At 36.9% G+C, this 10,090-nt stretch overlaps 1 long non-coding RNA gene across 2 annotated transcripts; it reads right to left on the bottom strand.

Moving 5' to 3' along the window:
- Positions 1-262: 262 nt before the first annotated feature.
- Positions 263-9,791, bottom strand: LOC144979738 (uncharacterized). Of its 2 annotated transcripts, none has more exons than XR_013646763.1 (4): positions 9,720-9,791; positions 4,781-4,964; positions 3,605-3,658; positions 263-2,145 (listed from the first exon to the last, which is right to left on the bottom strand). It is a non-coding gene; the product is annotated as an uncharacterized LOC144979738 (long non-coding RNA). The 2 variants fall into 2 exon arrangements; XR_013646762.1 differs by lacking the exon at positions 9,720-9,791 and adding an exon at positions 9,321-9,510.
- Between the last annotated feature and the right edge of the window lie 299 nt (positions 9,792-10,090).

Below are 10,090 nucleotides of genomic sequence, written 5' to 3'. Positions count from 1 at the left end.
AATTAGTCACCGTCCTTACAACGCTCACTTCTAGGCAAGAGACTAGCTCGTCCGAGACTAAAAAGCGTTCATGAATCCGATTTTTTAGACACTTGCTTCGCTTGGGCTTAAGACTAGCTAGTCATTTACTAGACTTGTAAATCACTTAATCTAGTCCTCGTTCATGAAAACGAACCCTTACATTAAAAAGCCAATCTTTTTGTTTGTCACGAATTCTTTTCCACAAATATAATTCGTATAAAACAAAACGAAACAAAAACTCTGGATGTTTTTTTCTTCTTTATTTTCTAAAAATTCATTTTTACATATTAAATCTATAATCGTTCATAATCATTTTCACTTTTAAGCTTTCAGGGTTGTTGTTTGTTTTTGTTTTGTTTTTTTGTGCTTTTTTTTAACATGTGACATTTGATTTCACTTGTAACCTCCGATAAATCCACATTTGATCCAGATATAGATAGAGATAGCACAGTAAAATCTGACGCAAAACCCAGCCTTCATCATCTCATCATAGCCTGACACTTTCCCTAAAATGACGTCACAATACAAGTACAAGGCGACACTCATGAAAAGAAAGTAAAACGCAAGTTGTCTAGTTTTAATCTGAGTTAATGATCCCGTTGATTGTAATATAAGGTAAACTTATACTATTTAAACTTGAACATTTATATAGCGCAATATCCACTCAACGTGCTCAGAGCTCTTTACAAGGGATTCCTAACAAACAACGACACTCAACATGTCATTGAGTATTATTAGAGTATATTAGAGTATTTCATTTTGGACAGAAACAACGCTGTTAACGGCTAGGTACTCATTTTACACATGAGTACGGTCAGAGAATGTGAGTAAAGAACCTTGTCCAAGGACTGGATTATGCGCCGCTCAGAGAGAGCCTCGAACTCCGAACCTTCCGATTCGAAGACGAATGTTATACCACTCACAGTTTGTAAGGTAGTTATTGAATACAATTCGCTGTGTGCTTTCTTTTAGTTTTAGAGAAGTCGTCACCTTTTAGCATGAGGTAAAATTTTGGAGCAGTTTCAAGAGCTATGAGTTTACGATGGCTGAGCAGTGTGAGTTCGATTTATTCCATATTATAATATGATCAATCGCCTAAATACGGTATTATGCCTGGAGTAACAAGATACACAAAAATGCATTTCTAGTGTAAAGTATGAAATATAAGAGTCTGAGAGAGATTAAAATACTGCTTTAATTCACCATTTGAACCCGTAATCCCGATATTTTGGAACAATTCCTAGAATGCTATATTAATGATGTGCACAAAATAACGGAATGCAATTTTATGGGCGTGATTTAACATTATTGTTGTGGACAGCTTTTTTTTTTGTTTGTTTTTTGTTTTGTTTTTGTTTTTTCGCTGGTTGATGATATTTACATTACAACGAGTCCATAACAGTTTGAGGTGTCGGATTTTCAAATTCAGCAAACGTTGCCGGACCTGTCTACTCGAACAATTTTTTAAAATCTTAATTTTAGGAGATATACAAATAATAATCGCTATATTACAGATTGTTAATCTTATTGATCAGCTATTTAACCACACAATGGTTAAACACTTCGAATTCATTGAAATTACTGTATGTACTCTGTCAGCATTTTTTCATTTTCAAAAAGTTTTAATGACATAGAAATGCTCACGAAGATCTGAAAACGGAGTCGAAATTTCGTAATTTTACGATTTTTTTTTCGTACGTAGTAGAGAGGTCTGCCTTATTTTTCTTTTTCTTTCAGCTGGAAATAACAACAAACGCAGACCTCCCTACTACTACTACTACTACTGTTATTTCCTGGACTGAAAAAAAGGTACAATTTGGTCATTCTGGTGAATTTGACTTTACATTAAAATTTCAGCATGAATCTGCTTCCCTGCATAATACCATTTGGAGACGACTGGTCACATATTTACCACCACAGTCACCCATAAACTAATGAGAGTGAGAGCAGTCTTGTACAATCTCTGTTGTCGTTCTGTCATTTGAATTGTTCTGTAGAGAGATTCTTATAGTCTAACTATTACAAATTACGACTGGTTCCTGGTGATGACGACGAGGAGGACCGACGTAGTAAGAAACCAAAGCAGTGGCCCCCAATAAGGGCACCTGGTGGGACCACGGCCCTCTGAAAGAAAAGAGTTGAATTATTGTGCGAGCGGGATTTTGAGTTGTCCATTAAAAAAATTTTTAATGATAAAATTTGAATGATTCAGTTAAATCAACAGAGTGAGCCAATGGTATGTGTGAACAAGATCAAAGTGCGCTTTGGATGACATTTTCCGAAAGCTTTTATGGAGATAAATACGCTATGAATAGGAGGAAAACGTTACACTGATTTCAATAATACGCAAGGGGAGGTAGGGGGGGGGGGGGCGGAGGAAGAGGAGGGGTCGGAGGCAAAGGAGAAGTAGAAAGAAGAGGAAGAACAGAAGATCCTATAATATATTGCAAAAATAAAAAGTACTCAACGATAGATTAAATTTAGCAGAATATTATGAGATATGTTGGATGTGTGGGCGTTTGGGGGGGGGGGATCTTTCTCTTTCTTTCTTTCATTTATTCAACCTCTCTTTTTTTTTTTCCTCCAATGTTTGAATAAATCTTTTTCTGTTCTTATGATTATGTCGTTAGGTCTTCACAAACGACATGCTTGTTTTCAACATAATGTCTAAGTACTATATTTCATGACAGACAATAAATGTCTCGGATTGCGCGATAGTCCAGACTACTGTAGTTTTTACTTCTACTTGGAGGACCCGTGCTCGAGTCACTGTCGTTGATTCAGTCTCAATACTCTTCAACAGTCGTAACGTCACTTCCTTCCTAATGACGCATGGTAACTTAGTAACACTGGCTCTAAACTATCGGAACAATGGCGGACGCCCGTATGAAATATTTCTCCGGCGAGCATAAAAGCGTATCCAGAGGAAATAAACCCATAAATTTGATCATGTTTTGACTTTTACACATTCTGATCACATGACATATGAAAAAGTTTTAGCCAGCATGAAGAATAAAAAGTAATGATTTTCTTTGTTTAGAACCAAGATGACCGCCGTTGCCGGGCGGCGTGACATCAGACTACTGAATCCAATTGCTCATCTTGTGATGCTACATTACGACTGACGCCTGCATTAACACGGACCTTTTCAGAGACAGACCCAAAAGACGATTTTTACCATGGGGCTATAAGAGAGAGAGAGAGAGAGAGAGAGAGAGAGAGAGAGAGAGAGAGAGAGAGAGAGAGAGAGAGAGAGAGAGAGAGAGAGAGAGAGAGAGAGAGAGAGAGAGAGAGAGAGATATTCTCACCGGCAACATTTGCACAACAGTATTGTCTTCCCTTCGTACTCAGACGGTACTCACTTCGACTAACTACCCCTCCAATAAATCACATCGCCCTAGCTGTATTTGCGACGCTGACTCTTAAGTACAAATCTTTCCTTGGAAGAGACTCACAGCCATCTCCTTAGATCGCGATGAATAGGCCCCAAAGTTTTAAAAAATCACACTGATTTTTGATGAAAAGGACATTTTAATAGCATATGTATCATAATTTAAAACTATATATTTCTTTAAAGATATACCTCTTCCCTCGCTGTTTTCACCCTCTGATCCGCTATTGCTACTGCTACTGGAAGCTGAAACACAAGAATCACAGGGAGAAATTATTTCTTTAATATTTGTGTGTTGTTGTGTTTTTTTTTACATTATCGGCAACACGTGTTCTGTAATAATTCATAACCCATCAGAAAATTGCTGAAGGAATCGGAATAATCGGTGATAAAGTTTTTTAAATAGAGTTTTAAATATATCATATTTCAACATCCTATGTGAAATTTCTAATAATATGGTTCCATTTGTCCTGCTTGGGAGAGGGATAAAGCAAGAAAGTGAGGAAATGCTTTATATAAATATCAATGTTCATCATTTTTAAAAAATGGATTCTATTTTATCCAGATCTCTCTTGCTTGCAATAATATATTATTTGCTATCTTTTTTAGCAATGCGCTGGTCAACAGCAAAAGATCAGTCTAGTAGACTCGTAACAGACCCAGCTACTGTTAAATAATAATTAGAAAAAAAGAATAAGGTAAGGAGAGTGGAATTCATATGTGACCTATCCTCTCAAACTGTATTACATCGCTATGAAATTGGTGACAAAAAAAAAAAGTTAAAATGACTTGAACAAGAAATGTAAAATATGTTTTGTCAACTGAAGAAATTATATTTATTCTTCTAAATTAAACATACAAAGTACAAAGCTGCCCAAAGTCTTACATTTTTTACATTAGTTCAATTTCAAGCATTTTGTCCACTCAGACATATGAACCTGTTTGAGATGACTGGTCACATATGAATACAGTGGTTTGTATCTTGATAAAGACAGCAACACCGGACCAGAGAGATTGGTTGACTTTATCCATTATCAATGGAACACATTTTGATAAAGAACAGAAAAAAGTAGGACCAGCACGAGGTGTTGATTTGTAAGAGTTCCACTGTACTAACGTGCTTTGGAAAAAAAAAAACATATTTGAAAATTTGGCCAGAAAACTCGTCCTTCAAAAATCGATCGATTTAAATAATAATCCTCATCTTGGCAAAAACTCTCAAACCTGGGACTTCCCGAAGTCAAGAAGTATGTACCGATTGTGACTGGACAAAATATAAACACTTCTCCAAAGGACACACTTAAATCTTCTCTATTAACAACAATTTTGCTCTCAGTTTTCAGTAAGATAGATTTTCAATGCACTCACATTCACTGTTGCTATTAGTTTTGTCCATTATCTGAGCCTGTTTGTTGTTGTGGAAGTCGTGGTAAAAGACGAAGAAGAATGTTTTACCGTAAGATCTGTTGTAATATCAGTATTTGGTGGTGACTGACCAGTGACTACCGCCAGACTGGGGCTGTCAAATGTAAACTGTCTTTTTTGTATTTGGCTGTTGAAAAAACATGGTGAGAGATAATGACTAATTATGTACATCAAAAACTTATAAAGCCAATGAAACATTTTTACTCAAAAGTTCTTAGGTGATTGGGTGCCGTCTCTTTTACGGAAGGAGTGGGGGTGGGGTAAAATAGTTCTACAGAGTAATAAGGCCTCCGAATCCAGTGTTTATCCACTAATCAATCAATACTTCCTGTTTTCTGGCATATTCTCTCATCTCATGTATATCTGAAGCAGACGTCGGAGGTCATCTTCCGCCAAGCTGATCTATCTCTTGCCAATTCTATTAAAGCAGCGCCACCTTTCTCAGCTTCATCTGTCCAAGTTCTTATCCCTTTCAAATACGTTATTCTTTGTCTTCCTCTTATTCTTTTTCCATTCATCTTTCCAGTCAAGGCGAGTATTTCCAAACCAGGGTGGCGGATAATGTGTCCTAAAAATTCCATTTGGCGTTTGATGATTTTTGTTATCAGTGATCTTTTTCTGTTTGCCATTTCTAAAATTTCTTCATTTCTTTTCCTTTCCATCCATGACACCCTCATCATTCTTCTGTAAAACCACACCACATCTGGCATATTATCATTTCGAGAAAGAAGCCGATAAGCGTGCTGGAGTCAGAGCGTGCCGAAATCCGATTTTCATGGGAGATAATCAATGCGTACCCTGTTCTTCAAGTATTATTACTTGCCTTACTTCCCTTGTCGGCGAAAAAAAGGCTGTTGAGGAATATTATGGACTTGTTTTCATGCATAATGGGCACAGTTTGATTCTTTTTCTTTCTTTCTTTCTTTTTTTTTCTCCTTTTGGGCTATTGTTTTCATAGATTTGTTTGTTCGTTTGTTTTTAAAAAAAATTATAATGTATTTGTTAGTTGTTTTTGTTTGTTTTTTTTTTCTCATCTCTCGAAATACTTACTTAGAGATACTTAGAGAGATACTTAGAGATGATTTCCAGCACAGGTTCTCGATGATCCTCTTCGCCGGACTCAGGTGTCATCTTTGTTTCTTCCGGTTGCAGATTACCGTGAAGGCAGAATGTGATGCTAGCCTTGTAATCATAGACGATTTCTTGGTTTTTCCAATAGCTATCCAGTCTGTTCTTGAATGAAGTGAATCAGCACTGACAACTTTCTCTGGTAGACTGTTCCACACTTGAACCACTCTAACGCCGAAACTATGCTTGCGCACATCTAGTCTGGCCCTTTGTGTGAAAAGTTTCTTAGAAGTGCCCCTTGTTCCTGTCCTCAGGGAGTGCTCGGGCCAGATTTTCAGTAGATTACCAGCTTTTTGGCCATATTTTCCATTTAACATTTTGTACACTTCAATCATGTCACCTCTTATTCTTCTATAACTTAGTGTTGGTAATTTCAGTTTTCTTAATCTCTTTTCGTATGTCATCCCTTTCATACTCGGGAGCTGCTTGGTAGCTCTTCTTTGGACGCCTTCTATAAGCTCGATGTGTTTACTTTTGAATGGTGCCCAGACGGAGCTGGCATATTCCAAGTGTGTTCGCACTAGTGCTTTGTACAGTGAAATGAAAGTATTTTCATTTCGGTATTGAAAGATTCGGCGAATTGTTGCAAACATTGCAGTTGCCTTTTTCACTTTCTCGTTGATGTGCTTTTCAAAGCTTAGATCATTATCGATGATAACTCCAATATCTTTTTCTTCATCCACCAACTCAAGTTCATTTCCCATTAGATTATATATGAAGCTTTCATCTGGATTTAGGTTTCCAATGTGCATATGTTTGCACTTATCAGGGTGAAATCTTAGCAACCACCTATCATTCCACAATGCGAGTTTGCCTAGATCCTCTTGCAATGTGTGTATATGATTTGCTGTTTGTATGATGTTGAATATTTTTGTATCATCTGCAAACATATATACATAAGAGTCTGCGGTATCTGGTAGATCATTGATGAAGATTACGAAAAGCAAAGGACCCAAAACTGATCCCTGCGGGATTCCGGAGGTCACCTCTTCCACTCAGAGCATGCATCATTTATCGTTACTTGCTGTTTCCTTCCCTTCAAATACTTCTCTATTCATTCTATCATTTCTGGTCCAATACCATATGTAATTAACTTGCTTACTAGTCTTTGGTGCGGCACAGTGGTATATGGTGATATATACAGGGTAAAAAACACTAAGACAAAGAAATGAGAAATTTGGGACAGATCATGATAGTTTGTAATTCTTTTTGATGAAGAAGTCCTTAATCGAGGATTGCTTCTGTGTGGCCGTGATGCGTAGTTGGATGCTGTTTCAGACGAATGACGTTGGCACTTTTCAAACAAGTCTTTAATCAAAGGCACAAGCTGTTGGGTTTCTTCTTCCTCTTCTCCGACTACATCAGATTCCATCTAAGCCAACCCATTCCCAACCAAAAAGTCGCTCATATTAACATGTTGACGATGTCTATATGTCAAAACGTCTTGTAACTTGAGTGGCTTGACTTTAGCAAATAATTTATTACCCTATAGATAGAATGAAGATGACGTCACTCTGGTCTTTGTTCTTGGTTTTTGCCATCCGCGTTTATGAGTAATGCTCACTGAACTGTATTAACCTGACTATGAACGTTCATGGATACACACAGTTTTGTGTGTTGGTCCGTTATATTTCCGGATGGCAATGTAATGAGCTTCTTAGCCAAGCGCATACTATCTATATTAAAAAGAACCAATCGGGGGGCGGGGGGGGGGGGGGGGGGCGTTATGACTTTTAAAAAAAAAGTCCTTCAGATCCATTGGCCTCATGGAGCTGGAGTCTATCCCGATTTCTATTGCGTGAAATGGACAATAAAAATTGCTTGATACCCTTTGGATAAGACGCTAGTCTATCGCAAAGTGCTTTCAGTCAGATCTAACAGATCCACCTACCCAATCACTGCTGAGTGGGGAAAAAAAAAGGGGGGGGGGGCTGCACCTGAGATCCATCTTTTATGACATCGCGTGTTGAAAAAGCGAGCTGTGATACAAACATAACGTATTTATGTTTGTGTATTTATCTATTCTTTAATATATAGATATGTGTGTATATGTTTATTTATTTGTTATTTAACTTTAATATATAGGTATATGTTAATATGTGTATTTATTTACTCGTATATAGGTATATGTTTATGTGCGTATTTATTTATTCGTGAATACATAGATACATTTTTAAAGACAGAATAAGTTTGTCATAATTTTATTACACAATAGATCCTTTTTTTTTGATGAAGGGAAAACACGAAACGTCGAGAATTATTTGTTATCTGCTATTTCTTAGAAATTGGCATTTAATCTCTGCATAATCGTTTTCATGTAGCTTCAAGTCCACGTGTCCTTATTTGCAGGTCTGATAACCCAAATTGTTATTGGCTTAATTATTGTAATGGAGATACATTCAAACCAATGCAAAACAATATTGTCCATTAGAACAATGATAAATCAAGTTCACACCAGTGTTTGGTTACCAGACCTGAAAATGTGTGTATTTGGGTTTAACTCGTTAGATGGCATATATATACATTTGATTGTTTAGCTTTTAAAAACAGATTTTCAGATTCATTCAATTCAGACATCAAAAGGAATCTTGTCAATAATTTCTATTTACACAGACTAGACCTCGAGATTACTTAATTTGGTTTTGAATGCCTTATCATTTAGTTATTCTAAATTATGAGCACATGTGTCGGGAAGCCTCTGAAAGCTCCTCGTGCTAAGGGAAACAACTCAACTAACCCTCAAAAAAATAATAGGTACACGTCAATTCTACACCCCTCTATCTTTATAAGCTGTACTCTGTAAATGAACATGTCAAATTAATAAATTAAGGAGTAGGCACCAGTGAAAGATAAAGAATTGAACAGGTGTGTATGAAAGGTACCAGACATAGCAAGAAAGAAAACCAAAAAGCCATCCCAAAAAATCAGTCGATCTCAGGCTTTCTGAAGGTCTCCCTTTCTGAAGAATATAGGTATCAAAATTGTCCCAACTATCGTCGAGAGCGCTCTGTAGTGTAATGGTAGCACGTCTGACCAGTAATCAGAAGGTCTGAGGTTTGATTCCCAGTCGAGGTCGACGGAAGGCCTCCCTATGAAAGGTGCCAGACAAAGCAAGAAAGAAAAATACAAGAAGAAAACGATCCCAACAATCAGTCGACCTCGACTGAGGATCGAACCTCAGACCTTCTGCTTGGGAGGCCTTCCGAAAACTCATCGTGCTATTCATACACACTTGTTCAGTTCTAAATGAAAGGTCAGCTATCGTAGGTAGGGTGTGTACTTATTTGCTGCTATCTAATATCTACCGTCCTTAATCCCAAATGTGACTTCATGTTTTTAGATAGGACTAACTCACCTTGAAGATATTATTGGAAATATGTTGAGTCAGCGACCCGCTTATTTTCAAAATATATAAAAATCACATAATTGTAGGGAATAAAGAGGCATGAGTGTAAAATTATCAATGACAATGTTTTCAAAACAAATTAGTGTCCACCATAAACTTGAGGAAGCAAAATCATTAGTTGCTATTATTGACGTGGATAAGCAGATTCTGTGACGTAATACACACAATTTAAGTAAACAAAAGAAGACGGACAAAAATAATAATGGGAACTATTGTTTTTGTCCTCGAAGTCGCTGGTGTTGATTATAAACAAAATGGTAAATTCTACGTCGGTGGCCACTGACTTTGAATTCATAGGATGGCCCCAGTAATTTTAATTGTTCAGCTTAATTAATAACATTTACATACATGAGCGAAAGAAAAAATTGGTACAAAATATGGATTTCCGCAAGTTAGAAGAAAACATAAAGTCGATGCAGGCATTCAATAATAATGAATGCACTGATAAAACCTACTCCACGTTTTGCGCATCGCTCTAGTTTTATAAATAAAAAAAGTCACAACGATGGAACCAGATAAAATTAGCTAGCAGACCCTGATGTAAGATAAATATTGTCAGACGATGTGTCTGATAACCCAATTCCTTATGGGCTCATCATTGTTGTGATGGCAATCTTAAAAAAATGACGCAAAATATTGTCCATTACAACAATGATAAAGGCCCATAAGTGGGTTCGGATGTCAGACCTGTAAATATGTACCTACACGTCGGGTGTCAA

The sequence above is a fragment of the Berghia stephanieae genome, chromosome 9 (assembly GCF_034508935.2).
Source record: "Berghia stephanieae isolate SIO BIC M18660-M18661 chromosome 9, UCSD_Bste_1.3, whole genome shotgun sequence".
Classification (NCBI taxonomy): domain Eukaryota; kingdom Metazoa; phylum Mollusca; class Gastropoda; order Nudibranchia; family Aeolidiidae; genus Berghia; species Berghia stephanieae.
Note: the sequence above shows the minus strand (reverse complement) of the source record. Positions and strands in the feature narration are given on the sequence as shown.